The sequence below is a fragment of the Gallus gallus genome, chromosome 1 (assembly GCF_016699485.2).
Source record: "Gallus gallus isolate bGalGal1 chromosome 1, bGalGal1.mat.broiler.GRCg7b, whole genome shotgun sequence".
Lineage (NCBI taxonomy): Eukaryota > Metazoa > Chordata > Aves > Galliformes > Phasianidae > Gallus > Gallus gallus.
Window position 1 is genome coordinate 17,374,429 of NC_052532.1, and position 23,759 is coordinate 17,398,187.

Below are 23,759 nucleotides of genomic sequence, written 5' to 3' on the forward strand. Positions count from 1 at the left end.
TGTTTCTACTTTTGTTTCCTTATCTTCTTTCCTTCACCGGGAAATTACTCTTTATATATATATATATATATTCCATGTTGTAATAATGATTCCTTTCCTTATCTGCAAAGAAAACTGCTCTGAGATACGAGTGTGAATCCTGAGAGATGTATTTATATTGGGTGGTGTATGAGAAGGACCAGTGTTCCTTAAGAAGCACAGCGCAAAAACGTGGGGGGTTTTTGGCAGACCCATGTATTCCTTTTTGTCACGGTAGTGCAGCTGAAGTGGTGGCTGCTGGAGGAGGCAGCCGGACTGGCTGTGGAGCTCTGCAAAGCGAGGAGAAAAACTTTTCTGTGCCTGGGACAAAGTTTTGCTCTGGGCTGGGCAGAGCGCCCACCCTGCGCCCACGGAAGGGCCTCTGCTGGCGGAACCGCAGCGCGGGGCGTCGCACCGCTGGGCTGTGCCTTTGTGCTGATCTTTGCTAGGACGGATAAACACGGATTTGCCCAGTTTGCTTGGTCTAAAAAGCGGTATCCAGATATCGACGGTGCCAGAGATTTCTCCTTTAAGAAAGGAGCCCATGCTTTAGTTGCGTTGGGTGCAGTGCTTCCTGTATATTCACTTATTGAGCATGCCTTTAAAATGCTCGGACTGCTCTGTTTGTATATCTCTGTCTAAACAGGTGACTCATTTTGAAGAGATACAGCAGGAAGAAATACAGCCCGACATTTCAGGCTGTTTTTTTTTTTTTTTTTTTTTTTTTTTTTTGGGCAGCATTTGCATGATGCTGCTTCTTTCTTTCTCCTTTCTTTTCTTTCTTTAAATGTCTTTCACTCCTTGATTTTTAGACCCATGTTACCATGAATAATCCATAATGGAAGAAGCATTTAGTATCACTTAAAGTATTTCTTCTTGCACTGTGGGATGGAAAACTGCTAGTAAGTTAATATGTGAAGGCAGAAGCCGTGTGGCCACGCACCGAGCACTTCAACACATTTTCCATTGCTTCTCCTACAGCTTTTATAGCCACTCTTCACTCTCTGAGCACAGAGAGAAAGCTGAAGCTGGGGAGCTTGTTGGGTAACTGAATTACACCACTCTGTCTATATTTGTGAAGAAAATATTTCTTTATTTCTTCTTTAACACTGTGACCCGTGCACTTATGGTAAATACAGGCGGGGGGGGGGGGGGGGGGGGGTAGGGAGGGGGGCGCTTGTCAGCCCTTCCTGACTGCTGCTCATCTGCACAATAGCGTTCCCATCCCTCCGTATAATTACTTCAGCAGTGCATGTTGTCACCCCCGTGGTTTCAGTCCTGACATGGAGTAGTGCAGAGGAATTGGCTGAAACTTGAGGTGATAGAACTGAATTCTTCTCTCTGAGGAACTTTCAGAATATCTAATAAAAATGATAGTTTTAGCCACTGTGGATTCAAATGCAGGCATGTAGGAGGAGGAATAGGTAGCAGAAGACTTAAGCTGAATATTGTAAACAATTAGCAAAAGCAGCATGTAATTTTCTACTGTTTTGTTTTGAAGCCTGCAGTAAGAAAGCAAGGGAAAGCATAGTGAGGGAACGACCAGCAAAGCATTTAACCATAAATCTGCCACACTGGTTTACTGAGCAGATATGTATGAAGAAGAACTTGTGAGATGGCAGTTACCTCCAGAAGATGTGTAATTATTCTCTGATATTGGAGTTAGCCCTTTGCATTCAGATTTTATTGAAAAGTTGGAAATGGTGTGTCTCATTACACATAATGGTGCTAGGCTGTTGATTTCCTGGCAAAAAGAGTAATTTCCCATCGGAGCCTAATGAACTACATGGGCTCATTGTTTGCAACTCAGCTGTGCGGTCGAATTCTGAAGTTAAATACTTGGACATTTTCGTGTGATTGTTTCTTGTGCAGAAGGATAATTTCCTGTGGTCCCAAGCAGCAAACAAGTAAGCCACCCGTTTGCCGAGCTCGATCAGATTAGCTGATAGCGTGCATCTCCTGAGACAGTTTGACAGTACAAGTTTATACAGCATACATTCCTTTTGTTTGCAAGACATTTGATGTAAGAAGAATGACATGTAGAATTAATTAAAGGTCTGACTTAATTTATTAATGCGCACTCTCTCTCCATTTTTGATTGTTTTGTAGTATTTACAGCTTAGTATTTTTCCAGAGGCCAGTCTTAATGGAAAACTGACATCATCTTCACATCTTACATCTCTAAATGATTGCTGTTTGCTTTTTTTTTTTCTGTATTAATTTTCCCTTTAATCACTTTGAATTAGTGATGCTATCTGTTAAACTCTTGCCACCTACTAACACAAGAAATTTTGACAATTTCAGCTGTGCTGTGTGGCTACAGAGTGTGTAACTTTGATGACATCCAACTAAAACTTACTACCAGAAGCAAATCCTCCTTCAGTCATGTTCATAGATATGTTATTGTGTGTTGCTGTGGTCTACTGAGAGTTTTCACGCTGTTATCTTTTCTTTTTCTTTTCTTTTTAGTTCCTATGCTGAACTTACTTTTTTTTTTTTTTCCCCTAAGTAGACCTGTCTTAATTCTTAAATATTTTAAGGCAAGTTTCTGAGTTAAGACAATTTAGTAGCAGCCTTACATTGCTACAGTTTGAACTGCGCAAGAGACAATGAGTGCTTGTTCTGAGATGAGTGGGAAAGAGCTGTTTAAAAGGTTTATTTTCATGAATATGTTTTTTTTTTTTTTTTCAGGAAGTGAAGAATGGGTGACATAGGGTGCCATTTTTTTCCACACTTAGGCTTTTGTGTGGAAATACAGGTCATCCTGTGGGTAATCCGCTCCCCTCTGTCCAATCTGTCCTTCAGTGTTTCTATAAGATGAATAGAGCTGTGAACCCAGAAAAGGGCATTGTGATTCGTAATTGCAGTCCCAAGCCAGTCTGATCTTCCTGCAAAGCAGTTTAGCGCACCCCAGTCAACCCCAGTCACTGTGAAGAGGTCTGGAGAACTGAAATATCCGCAACTTTTTTTTGCGTACACCACTGACAGTTACAAGTAAGGAGTTACTTTCACTACCCAAGTCTGGTTTTAAATTATTTATAATCTATAACTCTCTTTCAAAGAGAGCTGGGAAAAAACTGAGTTGGTGCTATGCACACTAATTGTGGGCACTCCTGTGCCCCCAGACACATACCCTTTTCACCTTGGAGAACATTTAACCATTCAGGCACAGCAGTGATGGGGAAAGGTAAAGGTTTACACTTTCTAAATATGTCTTTGAATACCATGGAAAACAGTGCTGGAAGGAGGTAAACTTCGGAAGGGCATGAATATACTGCATCCAGGGTGCATTGCAGCCTATTATATACTTCAACCCTTTTTTTTTATTCTGTGGTTGTTAATTAAGAACCTAGAACACCTCGTCTATCAAGGGCAAATTAATATTTTGAATCATTTATGAGATTTGAGCATGTGAGTGGGACTAAACATGAACATGGGTTCAGTCCCAAGACTCAAAATAGAAAGGATTGGAGCATTGAAGTCTCAAAACTGCGTTCTTAATTTACTGGGTAGAAGCTCTGGAGCAAGCCACGTAAAATAGTTGAGTAGAGGCAGGAGTATTCTGATACTTCTGTTATAAACTGATGATTATAGTTAGAAACCAGAATTTTAGTGTGACCTGTGCAAATTTAGCATACGTTCGTATATATGAATAGTGTACTTGTTTAGCACATCTTTAATAGGTTTTTTTTTTTTTTTTTTTTTTTTTCCTGCCCTAGGCAGAAGTTTGCAGTTGTTGGGTACACTCAGACTGACACTTTTCTGCCAGGAATATTTAGAGGAATTAGTGTCACAACAGCAAAAATGCTTCAGTGCTTAGTTCTAAAAAGCACATTTCATATGATAACTTGGTTAAGGTTTATACTTAACATTAATATCTTTAATCTGACACTTTTTGCAGATTGTAATATGCTAACCTGCTGTAAAACTATGGGAATATTTTATACATTTTTATGTGTTTTTAGGGTGTACATTTTGCAACTGGAAATATCCAGTTGATATTATTCCATTTAGTAACCCCAAACAACTCTGCTACCCCTCTGCTAACATTCAAAAACCTTTATTGATGGGATTATTTCTTCAGAGCTTTCTGTTCCTGTAACCTCACAGCTTTGTGTAGTTGCTAGGACTAATGCAGACTGCTGAATAAAACATTTGAGGAGAGGGCTTGTCTTCCAAAGTCTTCTGAAACTTTTTGAGAATCCTGCAGTTTCTACTGAAAGAATTTGAATGTGATTTATTAGGAGAGGTAATATTCCCCTTAAGATTTGTTTTTCTTTCATATTAAATTCATCCCAAAAAATGACTTGAGACAATTAAAATGAGAAAGAGAATTGCCCTTAAGAATGTAGGGAAAAAGTTTGCATTTATCTTAGAGGTTTTTTGTTTTTGTTTTTGTTTTGTTTTGTTTTTCCATTTGCCCTTTTATGCTCAATTTGTGTCTCAAAACAGTAAGGGACCTTGCATACCAGATGTGCTGCATATGTTACCTATATATAGTAGATCTGAGTTGAGGACTGTTTGTCACGGATACAAATGTTTCTGCTTTTTCATATTCGGTTTCTTTTAGGAAACTGTAGTATAGTTATTTTCTCCTATTTGTCATTTTTTACTAGTCTGCAAAGAGGCAGATAGGAGTGAGATTGTCAGAGCAGCACGTCAGACCGGAGAGGGTTGCAGGATGCTGAAGTGGAGGGTTTGCCTTCTCATTCAAGGAAACAGATTTGACTGTTAAAAAACCATGAACTTGAGTAAGTGCTGTGCAAGGAAAGAACTTGTATTTGAAAAGTTTTGGCATTTTCATTATTTATTTATTCGTTCATTTTCTTACTTACTTATTTTAGGATAGAGAAGTATAGCAGTAAAAGGAAGCCATGCAGACAGAATTCTCAAAAGTTTCCTTTCCAGGGAGATCAGAGAGGTGTTTCTGTCTGGCATCTGGCTGTGCCAGGAGATACCAAGAGGAGGAATCTGGTAGTTTTTCTGTTCATACAAGGTAGCTTTGGAATAGTCTTCGGTTTTGAGTGATGAAAATTACAGATGCATTTGTCTTTACAGTGCACCATAGATGGTATAAAACCCCTTCTATTCCTGACTGAGTAATCTGACAAAAGGAATTAGTAACAGATTTTCAGTAGTCTTTTTGTCTGCCTGTTTTCGTGCCCCAAGAGCACAAGTGAGGAATTGCTGACCTTTCTCAGTATTTACTAGCGCTACCTATTATGAAAGGTGGCACCATAGACTGATGTGATTCACATCATACAAAAGTGTGTACCTGTTAGATCTGTTGAGTACTCTTTCTTATTTCTGAGTGGACATACACATTTGATCTTTACTGCATCAAAAATGAAGCTGGAATAAAAACAAGACATACACAATGAGATTTCTTTAACTGAATTTAAACAGGAGCACTGAAAAAAAAAAAAGCAGGTATTTAGAAATCAAGAGTTCAATATAGTATTGATAAAAAAAAGAAAACTATAAATATCTTTAACATAAGTTCACTAATAAAAATATAAGTAAAAATCCTCTTTTCTCTTATATATCAAAACTTTTTTAATATAATCATATGAAGAAAATGAGCAACACAAGCTTTTGTCCCAGTGATAACAACAGTGTTTGGTTTTTGGTGGTATGTAGATGTCTGTCTCGGAATCAGTGGCTCACCTATGTATGACTGTTCAGCTCCAGTGCACGTTCCTATAAGTCCAGGCCAGGTATCTGTTACATCCATTGTCAGGATTTTAGTGGATATTTATTTTGCTCAGAAATTATATCTTCTTGCTACTTTAAACCTCTAGTGAGAAAGGATTCTGTTTAATAGGAAAATCCGATTATTTGCCCAAATGTGCTTATTATGTGTGCTCTGGAAAACCAACACAGTGTAATGAAACTACCTATTCATTATGTTTTACCTTTGGCACTACACACGTTCATGAGAAATGCTAGTCAGAACAATAGATCTTCCTACTAATTGTCGTTAGTCTTGTGAAAAGCTATGAGTAACATGTTTGAAATATGTCCAAACAACAAATTAACATATAAATAATCAGGAAAATAATGTAATGGATCAATACCTATTGAAATATATTCTAAAAGCAGATGCCATGCTAATGTGTGTTTTTGTGTGAGCTCTTTATTTTTGACCGTAAGGAGGAATGTAGAAGACTGTTAATTTGTCAGGTGAAAAATTGGTTTTACAATAAACCAGTATATTTTGGATCTCAGTTTCTTTCTACCATGCTACAAGGCCATATTGTATTCCGAAGTGTAGATGCTTAACCACAATCATACATGAAGAGAGATATAGGCCAAATTAGGTGGATACACAGGAGAACAAGGGGAAGAAATGCAGCGATAGAAGATCTGACCTAGAAAGGAGTAATGAAGAGATTGGAGTTATTAAGTGTAGAGAAGAGACTGCTGTGTTGGTAGGAGTTTTCAATGGATAAAATCCTGCCTTAGGAGTAACAAACTGTTCTTTCTGTAAAACGAGAAGATGGTAAGAAGCAGTAGGCACAAGCTGAATTGAGGGAGATTTAAGCTCAATACCAGGAAAAAGTGTAGCAAAGGAAATTTGTACTGAACATCAGGGAAGAATTACTGATGGCAAGGACGGATGAGGACTGTAATAGATTTCCTTGGGAAGCTGTGAAACAGGAGAATTTTACTTTCAGGTCAAAAGGTCATGTGTTAGGAATGGCATCATCAAGTTGAAGTGGGCAGGTGGACTAGGTGACCTCTTGAAGCCCCTTCAAGCCTTATCCTCCAAAATGCTACCTTACCTAAAATGTATTTAGAAAGCTGAAAGGGCTTTAGGAAGCAGCTGACTTTAGGGCAGTTTTCTGTTAACTGCTGAAGTGAAGGCTTATGAGAAGATACACTGGGATCTGAAAGAATTCAAAGGATAAAGCAGTATATGAAATCTCATGAAAAACCCCAGTGGTTTGAGTATTTTATTAGCTAAATCATACCACTTTCTGAGTTGCAGATGTAATTGGAAAAGAAAAAACAGAAAATCTCATGATTTATGTTAGACTTCTGGGACATGTCAGAAAATAAACTGAGGTAGCTAACAGTTAATCTTCTAAGTGCTTTTTACTTTGCAAGCATTTCAGGACTTCAGGTTGTCCTGAAGTAGGGCCTTACTCTGTTCATTCTTCATATACAAAGAGCAGTGAGATTAGAATGAGGAGTGCTCCAGAAGTAATGCCTCCTATTTTATTATTTTGACCCATGACATCAGAGGCAGATGTTGATATTATGGCAGAAGAGGCTGAACCTTCCCACCAATATTCCATTACATTTTCTTGATGTGTGACAGATGGTAGCACAGGGACAGTCTGACATATTGATGTCTGATATGGAAGTGCATATGAAGCAAAGGTAAGTAACTGAATTCCTCCATGCTGAAAAAATTGCACCTGTTGACATTCTTTGATGCTTGCTGCATGTTTGTGGAGACCCAGCAGTAGGTGTTGGCACAGTAAGGTGTTGGAATGTCAACCTTGGAATGTCATTGCATATTTTGTGTCAGATGGGTCCCACGAATGCTCATACAGGAACAGAAGAACACCATATGCAAGATTGTCAGGACCTATTGAACCAATACTAGGCTGAAACTGACAGTTTCCTGGAGTGCATCATTACCAGTAATGAGATGTAGTGTTATCACTACGAGCTGGAGTGAAAACATCAGTCTGTGGAGTGGCAACGTGTGAATTCCCCATCAAAGAAAAAGTTCAAGACACAGCCCTTAGTGGGTGAAGTTATGTGCACTGTCTTTTATGGTAGGAAAGGGGTGAAAGGTATTTCTGGTTTTCCTGGAACTCATCAACTCTGACTGCTACATCGCAACACTGACTAAATTGAAGGCTCAAACTTCCAGAGTCAGGCCAGAGAAGAAGAAAACCTTTCCCTTGCAACACAGTATTGCCAGGCTCCATACCAGTATGAAGACCATGGAGCACACTGCCAATCTTGGCTAGACTGTCCTATCACACCCACCATTTAGTTCAGTTTTGGTGCTTTCTGATTTTCGTCTTTTTGGGCCAATAAAAGATGAACTGTGTGGGCAATATTTTCCTATCAATTAAGCTGCTGTGTTAGCTGTGAAACAGTGGGTCGCTTCTGCTGATGCAGATTTTTACGAGCATAGTATGCAGGCTCTTTCTCATCGCTGATGAAAATGCACAGCTGACTGTGGTGACTGTTGAAAAATGGTGTTTTATAGCTGAGAATTTGTTCCACCTTGATGCAATGCCATCCAATTTTTATTTCTGCGTGGTTTTAAATCCAATTTCAAAATGAAAAGCAGCAAACTGTGCCGACAGAAGATGTGGAGGAAAACAGAGGCCACTTGTTAAATAGAAATAGGGAAACCTAGACATAGTCTGTTGTTGGTGTCACACACTACAGCTTGTACTTGGAGCACGTCTTATCTGGAATTTGTTCATGCCTCTGGAACAGTTACACACTGCAGAGTTCTGCTTGGAGGTGTAGGATTGCTGAATACCAGGTGTTTCTTCCCTGAGCAGCATTAATATTTACTTAAAGACAGGATATAGGAAATCTTTTATAAGTTTCTGCAATGAAAGTAAACATTTCTTTACCCCTTTACAGTAGTTTGTCAGAAAGCACCCACATTTTATGTGGCTGTGTAGTGAGTGCTAATTAATCATGACAGTGATGTTTTATGGTATCTTTTGTACTTTACTACAGCTTTTATTATATTGAATTACATGGTTTTCTGCATAATTCTTTCAATACAAATTTAAGGCTTTAAGGAAAAAAAGAAACACAGCACTGCTCCATTATTCAGTGTTGTGCATGTTTTAGAGCTGTGCATGATGGATCTGGGAATACTTTTAGCCTCAAGAGAATCAAACAGTTATTTGAAATGGTCACCGCTTGAGTATCACCTTGCTTACGGCTATGAACTAATTGAGATTAAACTAAAATGATTGTGAGATGCTTCCTTTTCCTGTGCATTGGCAGTTTCCATTATCTGTTAATGCTTTAAAAGTATTATTTAGTCATTTAGTCATTAAAAAAAAAAAAAGGGGGGATATGCTTCTGGGTTTCTCTTTCATTCTTACTTTTGCTTTTGTTTTTCTGAATACATATCAGTAGATGAAGTAGACTCTTCAGCTTCATTTATTGTGAGAAGATCTCATAACTGCTGTAAGCATTTTTGTATACTTGGTCAAAAAGGTATACAAACTGTACTAGATGCTGCCTTAACTGTTGTAGAATTATAATGGATGCTGGTGAGACTTTGAGTAAAATTTTTAAAGATAAAACTCATTTGCTGTGTGTTACTTCTTTCTTTGTATTACATTTTAATAGCTCCGTTTGACTGAAACTTTTCAACTTTCCATTCTTGTCCGTTTTTTCCATATATGTCCCATTTTCCTTTGTGTTGTATCAGTTCTTCCTTTGTGTGGGACTTTCCTGAGCCCCAAAGCATTTCACAAACCACATAAGTTTTTTCTCTTTTTAAAATAAATTTAAAGTGAAAAGTGTCCCTGGTAACAGCCTTCAGAAACTAAACTGTAAGGCTAAAGGCAGCAATGTAGTTAGAGAAAATGAATACGCTATTTTATGCTAGGAATGAAATCTTGTCACCAAGCTGATGGTGAGCTTCTTAATGCCCACTTCAGAAATGTTGGGCAGCATTCAATGGTTCTTCGGCTCACTTTTTCCTTGGTTCATTGGCTTGGGAAAGCATCATTTCCTATCTGTACAATCTGTAAGTCAAATAACTTGTACTGCAAAGTAATTGTTACTGAAGAGCTTTCCAAACCAACCAATTAAATCTTGTACTTCACTTAGGCAGGTTCGGCTTATTGCTCCAGTCCTTTGTTCCATACCGAGGCACTCCAACTCCTTATGACACTGTCATTTTTTTTCTGATAAAAATAACGTCATTTTTTCTGGCTCCACAGATGCTAAAAGTTAGGTATGGATACTATGTGTGATTGCATACTCCTATACAGTGAATTATTACTGCTCATAATATCAACTTCTGTTTTAGTATGCACTGTGGCTTACCTAAAGCCAGAGCCGTACCACTGCAAACACTTGACAAATCTAGAGAAACTCACAGTTCACAGAAGCACACACATTAAATAAATGAGTACATAAGGCACAAGCAAATAATCACAGACTGACTGGGGTGGGAAGGGACCTCTGCAGGTCACCTGGCCCAACTTCTGCCCCAGCAGGGACACCCAGGGCTGTGTCCGGGTGATTCAGGAGACATCCAAGGAGGAGACTCCACAGCCTCCAGGCAAGCTGTGCCCATTGTCCATCACCTGCACAGCACAGAAATTCTTCTTGTTCAGATGAAATCTCCTGTATTGAAGCTTGTGTGCATTCTCTCTTGTCCTTTTAGTGGGGACCACTGAAAAGAGCCTGGTTTATTCCTGCTTACACTCTTCCTTCTGGTATTTATGGTCGTATTAATGCTTCTTGACAGCTAGAATTGCTTAATTTCTTCAGGAGTCCTTGTCCACTTACAGCACGCTCCTGCCTTCTGTCCTGTGTGCTATGCCAAACAACCATAGCTTCATTCTGCAAGCTTGTGTGGGAACACTGGGGAAGAAGGAGATGGTTATTGGATCTGTTATGATCCTCAAATATCACAGATTTTCTCTTAAATTCTAGGCTCGTTGAGAGACAGTTTCGTTTCTAGTTTTGTCTATATGCTTGCACAGCCTTTACTGTCCCTCTTCCCAGTATAGAATTCCTCCAGTATGATTTTTAGGTTAGAATATGGCCAGTTGTACAGTGGGCATCAGGAAACTGGGGTATTAACAGTGTTCTGTTTTAGTTGTTTCAGAATACATTCTAACAGAGAGCTAAGGTGAATGAGGAATCAATGCCCTTTTTGTAATTACCTTTCCTGTATTGCATGGAAATTTTTCACTAGATGACTCAGAATTGCAAACTTAAGGGTGACTGGTCCCTTAGGAAACAAGAACAAATGCCCACAGTGGGGAGGGGAGACTCAAGTCTGTATATGGTCAAGATCATCTATTTTTATATGCATTTTTTTATTGTCTTGCTCTTTAAAGTTTTCTTCAGTTTGGCAGGCTCTGTTATGATGAGAGCTAAACCACATTAGATTGATAATAATTCTTAATATTAAACTCAGTCCACATAAATAATGCATATCTAATAATTTGTATTATGGATCTGGAATGAATGTAGATTCTCTATTTGTTACAGGTATTTTAATGAGTAGTTTGAAAATGACTTTCAGTTCAGAAGTGGATGAGATTTGCAAAGCTCCCTCTTTCAGCTGACAAATGATGAAAGTCAAATTAAAGGGAGTAGCTTGTCTTTCTGATTCATTCTAATGCTATTGCTTTCTGAGGTGATGCTGAAAATGTCAGATCTATCTCTGGGCTCCTATAGTTCCTGTACACTGTAATGGTATAGTCAGGTTCCTGAATTCAGTGAAGCCATCCTATAATAGAGTGGTATGTCAAAACACAACTTTCTTTGTAAGAAAACAAAGCACTCATATTTTCCTCTCCATTTTTTTTTTTAAACAAAAAAGAGAAAAAAAAAAACGCAGTACAGTTTTAATGGAATTAACAGTAAGTACAGCATCAAAAGGACTGCAATTTGCAGCATACTTTAATTTTCTAATAGTTTACAATTATAAAAGCCAAACAGAGAAACCTTTGACATAGAACTACTCATTTGTTTGATTGCTTTCTCCTGGGTTTGTTTATGGTTTACAAGTGGTCAAGGTTAAGCAGAGGTGTGTTTACCAACTGTGATTTAATCATGACCTCTTCTTAATGTAACGTCATCTTTTATTACAGACTGTAGCGTATAAAATCAAAAGATCTTTTTTTCAATCCATATGCAAGGAAAGATTATGTACAAGCACAATGGAAATGAATAGTTTGTAATGTAGCCTCACTGTTAATTTACATTTTGAAAAACAAAAAGTTGCCATAGTAACATGTAGGTTGTAAAAATTTTCTAGATCTGATGTATTAGACTTAGGAAACTTATTTGCATGACACATTTCTCCGGTTTTGTGAATATCAAGGAGCCTAAATCTGGGCATATGTGAATTTGGCCTTAAATAGTTCAGATTTGTGCAAAACATTGATAAATTATGCAAACCAAAACTTTTCTAATCATCTTTCCAATTACATTGTTTCTAAGGTAAATGTTGTTTACTATTTTTTTTTTACTTAAACATTGGTAGAGTACATAGGTGTTTTGTGAGATTTGTCACAGCTGGTTTTGTTTAGAAACTGTGTATTTAATATTGAGGAGTTGTAAATTTTTGAGACAGTATATTGTATTTTTTCTTATATACTTATTTTTAAATCTGTTTAATAATTATTATTTCTAGAACATAGTATATACAAATTAAAGAATATATCCTGCATGGAATATCTTATGTAATATTTTCTGTATAATTCAGAGCTTTGATAAGCAGACCAAAAGATATATTTTGTAATGAGATCCCTTTTGCATTTTTTTAGTACTGTTCACTATAGGTATCATAAATGGAGTGCCACAGACTGCTTTGGTGGCCTTCTAGCTCAGTGTGCAGCCAAACCAAGCAAGTTACTTTCATGGAACAATCTGCAACATCAGTTGTTTAACTAGTTAATCTACTTCATAACTCATGCATAAGGAAGCACTGAGTTTTTATTTTCAGTTCTACATTTTGTTTTTAATTACATTTATCTATATTTGTGTATTTTCATATATGTTTAAAAATATGTAAGAGATAATAATGTTTGCCCCAGTCATCATGTAATGCTTTCTCAATATTGTGGTGTTGGATCCCACTCTGCTGCTGATGACCAGTGGCCTTTTGAGTTATGGTACATCTGAACTGTTTTAGCGTGAAGATTATCACTATACAGCACAAAAATATTCCACTACTTTTCAACTGCAGTCCTATTTCAAAGTCTCCCATTCTTTTAAAAATATTAGTGCATATAAACATAGATATTTTACGTAACACATGTTCTTTTCTGTAGAACCATTTTTAAAAAGTTGAAAGCCCACCATAGAACTGAGTACATCTAAACCATTTCTCTGCTTTAAGGTTGCTGGTGATGGGCATTCTATTGCTTTCCTGTATTTTCATGCTGCACTCATCTGTAATATCTGCATTTACTCCGATGAGTTGCTGCAGTATCAATCATTTTGTCATGTGGGTAGGTTGGAGCAGAAAGCATGCACACACAGAGCTCTTTGAAAACCTGACATACTTAACCCAATTAAATCCTAAAAGGTAGTGTTTTACATACGATTGCTGGACTGTGGTTGCAGGATGTGGGAATGGCAAATCATGCCCTGCTGGAGATGAGGGAGGACCTGCTGGTGGCACCTAGGCTCAGTGGTGGGTTGTGGGATCCTTTTCTGGAGATACAGTCCTGGGTTATTATTTATCATCTCTTTTCTTCCTTTGCTCCTATCTTTGAGGTAGCTGCAGCCATTTTTTTATACTCACTTGTGGCCATCTTCATGTTTGCACCTCACACAGGGTTTTTTACATATGCAAGATACAACATACTTATTCTTTTTGTTACTCTTGTTCTTCCAGTCTCCAAGGCTGCATTCATAGAATCACGGAATCATGGAATCCTTAGAGTTGGAAAGGACCTTTAGAGGTCATATAGCCCAACTCCCCTACAATGAACAGGAACATGCACAGCTAGATCAGGTTGCCCAGGGCTTGATTCAGCCTCATCTTGAATGTCTCCAGGGATGAGGCATCCACCACATCTCTGGGCAACCTGTTTCAGTGCCTCACCACTCTCACTGTAAAGACTTTTTCTTTATATCTAAGCTAAATGTACCTTCTTTATGCTTGAAACCATTTTCCCTTGTTCTGTCACAGCAGAACCTGTTAAAGAATCTGTCCCCTTCTTTCCTGTAGCTCACTATTAGATACTGAAAGGCCATTATCAGGTCACCTTGCAGCCTTCTCTTCTCCAGGCAGAACAGCCTCTTTCAGCTTGTCCTCATAGGAGAGGTGTTCCATTCCTTTAGTAGCCTGTGACTGACAGAGTCTTGTGTTTTATATGCTCTGCCTCTGCCATCATCTTCTTCTTACAGCCCAGAGGGCATCATGCCCATATCAGCACAACATCAGATTGCCTTCTGGTGCTGCCCTCATGCTCCTCTGCTCCACAGCATCTTAGGTCACCTGGTGGTTTTGCAGTTTGCTATTTAAGAATAATGTGGAGTTTTAAAATGCAGAGACTATGTGTGTTACTATTTGGTGGTAGCAGCCATGGAGCTTGACCACCAAGACAGCCCAAGGCCTGCTGTAAGTCTTGGTAATCCAGTTCATAATGATGCATTCAGTATTGTGGCTAATTTCTCTTTCATGTTGCTTTGTGTCTTTCTGAAATGTAAATATGTAAGGGAGAATTTGAATTGATATTTTGATATTTTTTTCCTATTTAAAAAAATGTGCAAGTTCTTTGAGGTAAAGACAGTGAAAGAAGTACACTTTGCTCTTTAGCAGTACTATTTCTAACCATTTTGAAGGAGGTCACCAACAAGCCTCTGACCACTGGGAGAGAACTGGTAAATACTGGGATAAAAAGTTGGGTATTACATAAATTTTTATGTAAACTTTTGGTTCTTGGAAGCTTTCAGGGGACAGAGTTACTGGCTGTAGTCAATTTTGAGTTTTTGTAAACCATCTCTAATTGTTAGTCTTTAAAGCCTAATTATACATTTTTTTCCATTCTCAAAAGTCTTGGCAAAAATATAGGTTACTTCTTAATGATAAAGGTGGTAATTGACCTGTATACTAGAGTGCAAAATCTATTAGAAAATATTCCTTGCATGCACTTAACTAAGATCTGTCTCATGCATTTTTATATGTGAGGGTAAGCACTGTAAAGGCTGGCATTTATCTGGGGTCATGGAACTGTGAGCACTGAGGGCTCTGCAAGAAACCTGGCAGTGCAGAATCTAACCACCAGGGCCCACCTCAGCCCCAGCCAGGGAATGCCCCTGGGGCAGCCCCAGGCACAGGCAACAGACACCTCCCAGGGGATGGAGACTGGCTGAAGCCAGGCTGGAACACAGGCATGCAAGTGAGCTAGTCCTGGAGATCCACGGCAGGAGAGGGAGCTGGAGAGCAGCCCTGCTGCAGCATCTTTATAGATTAAGGACTGATGTCCCTGGGCTGAGGCAGGGTGCTTGGGCTGGGGCAGGGTGGAGAGGACCAGAGTCTGGCTGGAACTCTAGTGTCTGTAGTGCCCTGACAGTTTATGTTTTTGTAGCTGGTCCTGCAGTAAGAAAGCTACTTGAAACTATAAGAAAAACAGTGTGCAAATATCAGCATTAATTGACACACTGATTTATTTTGCATGTTATGTCACAGGCATGCACTTGTGTTTTAAAGATAACGTGCATTATGGATTTGGTAATAGGTCCTGAATGAGCTTGATTTGGGCTCCTAGTTCAAGAGAATTTGAGTTCTGCACTTAAAATGATTGATGTGGTGTTGCTTGATATTGATACTTCAGGGAAACACAAACTGCTGCTGAAAATGCTACTTTTTCAGAAAGATAGAACAGGAATCCAAAGGGGAGGGGTAATGCTAAATTGAACTGTACTGTATGTTCTCTAAATCCTCTCCAAAGTGCCAGTGAGAGGTTCCTTCTCTAACTGTGTACAATGGGAAGTCTGTTGAGGTTTAGTAGTACCCAGATGTTTTAGAAGGGCATGAAGTCGTCTTCCACAGATGTGAGTTTGTGTTGTGATGTGCTTTGGGAGACGTCTGAAAAGGCAATGTTATACCACTGTGCAATCATTTTAAACTGGTGCTTTCATATCCTTTCTAATTTCTGTACTTCTACTTGATGCTGTAGAAATTGAGAAATGTTGAATATGGGATATCATAGTCAATCTATAGCAGTAGACTGTGTTACCATGACAGTGTTTAGTCATTTTAGCGACACATAGGAGAGGACAATTGGTAATAGTAAAAGAATGCAGTTGAACTCTGAAATGTTTTTTTTTTAAATAATGTAGGAATCAGGAGCAAACCATACATGGTTAACTTGCTTTTTCTTCTATTGCTCATTATGATATTACAACATTATGACTTGCATCCCTGAAAATTTAGTAATACTTTGCTGTATTTCTGAATGCTACAGCAGCTCATATTTTAGATGGTTTCATGCTTGAATCATATATAAACATAGCGATTCATTTAACTGCAGTAGTACAATGTGCTCTTTGTATTCCTGTATGCAAAACACAGGCCGCTATGTCACTGAAACCCACATTGGCCTTCTGTGAGACAGTTTCCGGAGAAATTATGATTTATTTTTTCAAATAACAGTTGTCAGTGCTGTGATGTACTGCTGGTAAATCAGTAATCAGAACTCTTTTCTAACCCCTCCAGCTGCAGCAGCGTGCTCTTTTTAAATTCTGCAAATACCTCAGGTCTCTGTGTGCAGATATGTGCAGCAAATCTTTGCTGCTGAAACGGTAGTTGTCCTTTCTTTACCCCTCCACTACCAAAGCTTTACTTTGTATTTCAGTTGGATCACAATCCCAGCTGTCTTGGAGCTTTGTGAAGCTTACATACAGTTCTGGGACCTGACAAGCTTAAATGCACATTCATGGAAGGTAGCTTGCCTGCATTTTGTTCTAGCTGAACGAGTGACTGCTTTCAGCAGTGTGGAAGTGCTCTACTTGTAAGGGCCTGTGTGCATATTCATGTGAATCGTGTTGTACAGAACGTGTTTTTGATTTTCGTTCTGGTATGATGACTGTAATTTGGATGTTGGATGAAAATTGGACAACTTGTGACCATATGAGTGGTATACTTCTTGAATCTTTAGTTCAAACAGAAGATGAAATGTTTATTTATATTTTGTATCCCATGTTTTTCCTTTTCTGTATGTTCAAGAACATTCTTAATTATATAGCAGTAATGTTTAGCATCATAAAAACTGTGAACATGTTTAAAGTGTATGTTTGTGTTCTGTGGTATTAGGCGTGTATGTACTGTGAATATGAATGTGGAGAGTATTTCATAATTCCAGCAAGCAAGGGACTAAGTGCTCATTAGTATTCATCATCACCTTTAAAGAACTTTGTTTTTCAAAGGTTTGTAGCAAGTGGTGGAAGATAGAAAATAATGATACCCTTGTCACTTGTCAAACATTGCCAAGACAATAGGTGTCTCTCACTAACAGGTAATTCTGAGCGTGCAGACTGAAGAATCTGTTGACAAAAAGCTGCTTTAGCCCTAAATATACATATAGGCTTTTTCTTATAAATGAGAAGTTAATAGTAGGTCTCATCTGCCTTTTAAGCAATTCTAAAAATGTTTTGTCGCTCAAGTCCTATTGCAGTTTTTGCAAGCCAGCTTCTATTCATCTAAACACTTCAGTGTAAGCACCTGAAGTTCAATTGTTCACCATCACAGTCAACCACATTATATTCTGTCTATAAACTGAGTTTGTCTGTGGTTCCCTATGCCATTACTCCTATCATGGACTATTTAAAAATTTCATTGCTTTTGCTACTGGGAATCTAGATGTTCTTCAGCCTAAGTTTATTTGTAGCATGTATCTATTTGCTGTTTCGCACTTTCCAGAGTTTATCCCTGCTGAATTTGTGAATATTCTCATATTTCTTCTTAGCTTTTGTTTGGCACATTAAATAAAAGCATTTATTTTTTCAGCATTGTTTTAGAATGTGTATTTGCAATTCTCTAAATGATTCCAGTAGTTCTTTCCCATACAGTGGCTTTAACAGGTACAACCTGAACTTTAGCACTGTCTTACAGTTGCACTGAGCACTGATGTTTATTCTTGCCTCCCTCTTTAGCAGCACTTTCCCTCTTCTATTTTGTTAGGATAGCTGTTGTCCTTTCACAGCCTCTTAACAATGACAGTAAATCTATCACCAGTTCATCTTTTTAGTTCTTTTTCCTCCTTTGTCATTTCCAGCCAATAATTTCCTAAGTTTTTAATATTAATCATTCTAGTTCCTGCCTACTTGGCTTCTCACATAACTGTTGTCATCCCACTTCTGTTAACCCAGTCATCATATTAGATTCAGTTTCTCTTACACTGTATTTTGTGCTTTTTCTGCATTAACAATGTCTCAGCAATCTGTGTATTGGAATTCTTTTGAGGTTCTAGTTTAGATGGGCAGTAAAAAGAACTCACTAACCACAGTTACAACATTATTTGCACATATAAAAGCATAGGGCCAAAAAGCAAGATTTAAGATCTCATCTGATTTTAAGCTGGCATTTGGAAGTTGGATTTCCAAATTAAAACTGTGCATATGTCTCAGAAGAATTGATCAGAAATAATAAAATAGCAGGCCCAGTTTTTTTAGTGTTTCTTAGTACAGTAATATTACAAGCCTTCATAATTAAATGAGAAAATCGTGGGTTTTTTGTTGTTGTTGTTTTGTTTTTGTTTGTTTGTTTGTTTGTTTTTTGGTTTTTATTTTATTTTATTTTATTTTTGTTTAGCAGAACTGAATTGCTAAGCCTTGGCTTAGCTATGGCAATAAATATTCAATCAATCACCTCCAATTTTATACACTGTATTTTGTCTACTTGTTTGTAGCTAGAAAGCAAAAGAATGACAATGCTTATTTGTTCTCTGACTATTGCACAACACTTATTTATTTTTTCCTGTGTCTGATACCTGCTGTTTGAGAAATATGGTTTGGAATTGTCAATGGCTTTTGCTTCTGCAAGGATAAACTTAGTGCCTTGAGAATTTTGCTGCTTATTTTCCAGTGTATGAAGTTTGTGGACTTTTCAAGTTATTTTTGTATTTGTAAATGTTCTTACTGTAAACAAGTAATGGGGCTATAGGAAAAGAATAATTTGAGAAATGTTTGTGTTTCTCTTTTAAATTGAAAATCCCCTTTAAATTTAGAAGGCCTCAGAGACTACTGAGTAAAGTGGAAATTACTAAATATAGGTTGAGACAGCTTTGGGATTTGGACATGAAATATCTGCCTTGATTTATATATATATTTATATATAATAATTGGGTAGGTGAAATTAGATTCCCAAATGCATTTTGTTTCTCAGGTAGGATTGTTCCACAGTTGATAAAGAAACATCTCAACTTTCTCTTCTAGGCAGGTGTGATTGCAGAAGTAATATTTTACAGTCTTTGGGGACAGCCTCTATTTGTTTGTACAGTTGTGGGGTGTGAAACTATCAAATTTCCATTTTTTTATGTGAACCACCTACCTGACTGAATTTCACTGAAATATTAGCAGAAGCTCATTATTCTTATACACATAAGGGCAGCATAATCAAAGCTGAGCTTTGATCCAAACTGTACATCGAGGAGAGATTCCCAGTTTTGTTCAATGCTAGCAAAAGTTTCATGGTTTGAGATCTTAAGATGTCAAATCAAGAAATTCACTGCAGACTTCAGGGCTACCAACTCATGGGAACTATGAGCAAAGAAATAGTTTGTTCTCCCGTAAGCTGTTTTCCATCTCTAATTCTCTCATTCAGTACATCTCATATTCTGTGGACTGATCTCCAAATGCTGTCCTGGTCCCCGGTGTCCAAGTGAGTGACGAATATGTTACATCCTGCTGGCCCTTTACTTGTATCATTTGCCCTCAGGAGGATTTTGGAGGCATGTGCTTTATAAATGGCATCTTCTATCTTCTTTTGAGAATTGTTAATGCACTTTTAAAAGGAATAGTGTTAGCACATTTACAGCACAGTGCAAACTATAAACTTGATTTATACGGAAGTACATATTTTACTGGAGAAGGCAGTGTACCCTAGCTGCCTATAATTTGACTGTAAATTTACAGGACTTTTTTTAATGCTACAAGCTAAACTAGAATTGGGAGTTTCTGAAAACTGAGTATTTTGGCTGAATTTTGTGACCTCCTTTCATCTGTAAATACATCAGTGGTTACGTTGCTTCACAGCAATTGCTGATTAAGGTTTTCTATTTTAAGCTGTGATTTTTTTCCTGTAATGTATGTTTCTCGAATTCTGCAGCAAAAGCTGTGGTTATTTTTATACCTTTCAAATAGAGTTTCTTCCATTGAAACCTCTCAAAGGAAAAGAAAAAAAAAAAAGTAAAACTGTTGCAGAATTTAAACCCTGGAAGTATGATTTGTATACGCTATGACTTTTTCATTATTTACTAACTTGAGATGCTATAAATCTTATCCTTGGAATCAAAATACTTTGCTCTATTGCTGCAGCAGGAGCAGCACTCAGGCAGTGAGTAGTGAGCTCCGCTGACAAGATTCTGGCTCATGTTTCTCTGACACAAACATGGCTCAGAGAAAATGGATACACAGACCAATTCTGGCAGGAGCAGTATGAGCTCACGGAGGAAGAAGTTCTGTGCAGGTTGGAGAGCTGTGGAACTGATACAAACACTGCTCGTCTGAGTCGCTGAGTAAACTGGTTTCAAACTCCTCAGATGTAAATAAGATTTATCAGTTTCAGGAAGCAAACCTGCAGTATTTGATGAATGTCTACAAAAGGCATTTAAAAGGATAGTTAGAAAGATTTCTTGGCCTGAAATTCAACTGGCTTTGAACTTATCTGTATACTGTTTAATTAACGTCTTTGTGCAGCAACATTGAAATAATACTGTGCTCTAATCCTCTAAGAAGTAACACAGTCCTGAGCTACAGCTGAATTACATGATGCATAAATCAAAATTTGCAGTGCACAGTACCTTTCTGGGGCTTTATTAAGTAAGTGGTGTGATTATGCAAAAATAGAAAAATCTGAAAATAGACATAATAGATATAATCATTTCTGTAATTATCCTCCATTTTATTAATACTTAAGTCCAATAACACTTTGTTGGCATATTTTGTTTCAGTTATTTCATTTCTTATTGTTAACAAGAGTGTGCTATATAGTTAGTGTAGTACATGTGGATTTTTTTTACAAATTCAACTTAGCAGAAAAAAAAATATTTCGACATGTCATTAATTTTTTCAAATTATTTTGCTCTTAGATCAATAGAATGAGATTTTCAATGTGGTGTAAACTAATTCCAGCCAGAAGAAAGCGATGCTAACACAAATGACATGTTTTTAAATAAGAAATATTGCCAAATACTCAGTGCATTTAGTCTGCACAGGACTAGGCTTTGAATAAATCTAGAATATAACTGGTGTATTAAAGCTGCTCCTTGAGCAGAAAATGAGGGAACTGCCCTTCAGAGGTGGGTGCTAATTTAATCCAAACTGAATGATGGTCTTCAGTTCAGCAGCTTCATTTTGCCAGAAGGAAGAGTAGAGTCGAGCTGTCCCTTTGTCCCTTGTCCAGTGCAGCCCCATCTCCACCCCAGCACAGATGGGTTCAGGTTGGGCTGCTTAAGGTCTCTGTACTGCTGCTGTGACAACAGTCTGTGGTAAAAACAGCAAGTGGAAAATCATTTGAGTCTGTTTTGTTGATACAAAAGCAACAGGGTTAGAGATTCACCTTCCCTGGAAAGTTCCTATTATTTGATGGCAAAAAGTAAGAACTGAGTCCATGGTATTAAACTGAGATTATCCTCCTTTTTCGTTTAAGCATCACTGAGAAGCTGCTTTCAGTTCCGGTGAACCCAAGCTCCAGGATCTTTCATCCAGAGGACACAGACCTTGCTTATTGTTCTAGACCACAGAGGTCCTCTTCCTATGGCCTCCTTGCTCCTTCCACCAGGGACTCAGGCTGGCAGGACAGCTACTAAGATCTAAGCAAACAAATCAGTTGTCTGGAAAATGTGAAAGAATTGCTGTCAACCTGGACACTAGATCTTTCTATATGAGAGTATGAAATTAAATAATCTGAGAATGGTACTTGTGTACTTTATATATATTATAAATGCATTCACAGATGCCAGTATCAAGCAAAGAAAGGCACTTTGTTGTTATTTCTGCCATTCTGATGGTTATTTTTAGAAAGTATGAACTTTTAGATTTGGTTATCTGTGAATATAATGGTAGGAAGACATGAGCCCTCACAACTGTTTTTAAGAATCCAGCTGTGCATACACTGACATGATGATTCATATGCTGACCTTAATTCATATTACAGTGCCCCTTGACAGTGTGCCAGCTGTGAACATGCACACGAAGTTTAACAGGATCCATCCTTGCTGTCTGGAAACTATGAAGCTTGTCAGCCTCTTTTTAGTTACCATTGCATTGTCAAGTACTGTAAACAAGGATATTCAATGTCACAAGGAATATAAGAGAGAGTTATGTTATCCATCAGCAAGACCTAATTGGTTTGTGTTGGAGCAGAATACTAAATGTATAAAATGCAGCCAATTGGAGAGGATGAGACCTCACAGCCTCTCTAGACCTCACAGCCAGATTCACTATATGCACATTAAATGATGGTTATCTTTTCATTTGGTGGAAATAAGAAGTTGTTGGAATGGAGTGCTGCCAAAGAGGTGTTCAGTTTCTTATTTTACCAATCGTATTCAGCCTAAGAACTGAGAGGAGTCCTGTTGTTTTCAAATTGTTTAAAAAACTAATTTCTAGTAACAAATTGCTTGCTAACCAAATTAAATCAGCAGACAACTTGGTTTGCACCTGTCTAGTTTAAACGTAAATGACCCATTTGGAGAAAAGTGTTTTGTAATTTGAAATGGAGTAATTTATAGACGGGAATAAAAAAGGAGAGTAACAACTGCAGTATTGTTGTTATCAAGGAGCAGGAGCATTCTTTTGCCCCAAACTTAATAGCTAATGGCCCTTCTTTTCTCTTGAACATCCACTGCAGAAGTAGTCTCTCGGAGACATGCAGAGACAAACCACCTTTCTGCATTGGAGTTGTATATAGGGGCAGTGCCCTGTCCAGCTGCCAGCTCAAAATACTCAAAATAATGCAGGAAATCGATCCATTTACTTTTTGCTGTGCTAATGTGACTGTGTAGAGAAGCTTTGGGCTGCACACCCTGCCCTGCAGAACTCTGCAACTTTACCTGGAGGGGACCCCTGCTTTGAGAGAGTGTATCTTCAGGAGTCCACACATCAAAACCAGACTCTAATTCAGTAAAAATACTGCTTTTAACTTTGGTGAGAAAGGGGTGTCATCTTATGTTGCCTAAAAGTAGGGATTTGTGCACGGTAGGTATATACAAGATTCAAAATGCTGATATTTTATTTCATGAAGAAGTACCACTTTTTATATGTGGACATCGACTTGTGGGGATGGAAGGAAGGAGAGATCCTTTCAGAGCTTTATTTAGCAAAGGTACTGTGGATTCTCATTGTTGTGTCCTCTCATCCAAAAATGAGATTATCTTCCTGAATGGGAAGGGCTCCATCCATTCTTCATTTCTACTGCATCTGGTTGAGCTGTACCTGGCTAGAGACTGTGCTTGTGTTTAACTTCTGCATTGCACTGAAGTTGGAAATTTATCTAGAATAAAATCAGTAGCCACGAGTAAGTACTGAATTCCATCCAAACTTGTCATGGTTACTCTTCCCAGGCATTATTTAATATGATTACGAATATTTTACATTATTTACAGTCTTCAGATTGATAGGAACAATGTTGCTGTCACCAAAGGCTCTGCCCTGGAAATATGCCCTGGAAATGAACATATCATGCTTAAAAGAAGACAAAAGCAAGACATAGGCAGGTGAATGAAACTGTTACTAATTTCTACTGCTAGCTGGAATTATGCTGCAGTTTGGCTAAATGCTTTTGTCCATTGCTACTCTAAATTTAATTGTCTGTAGGA

The 23,759-nt window shown here is 37.9% G+C and overlaps 1 protein-coding gene across 5 annotated transcripts in view; it reads left to right on the forward strand.

Annotated features, from left to right (window-relative positions):
- The window catches only part of FAM19A5 (family with sequence similarity 19 member A5, C-C motif chemokine like), a 421,841-nt gene that overhangs the window by 103,326 nt on the left and 294,756 nt on the right, over positions 1–23,759 (forward strand). The window lies entirely within an intron of this gene.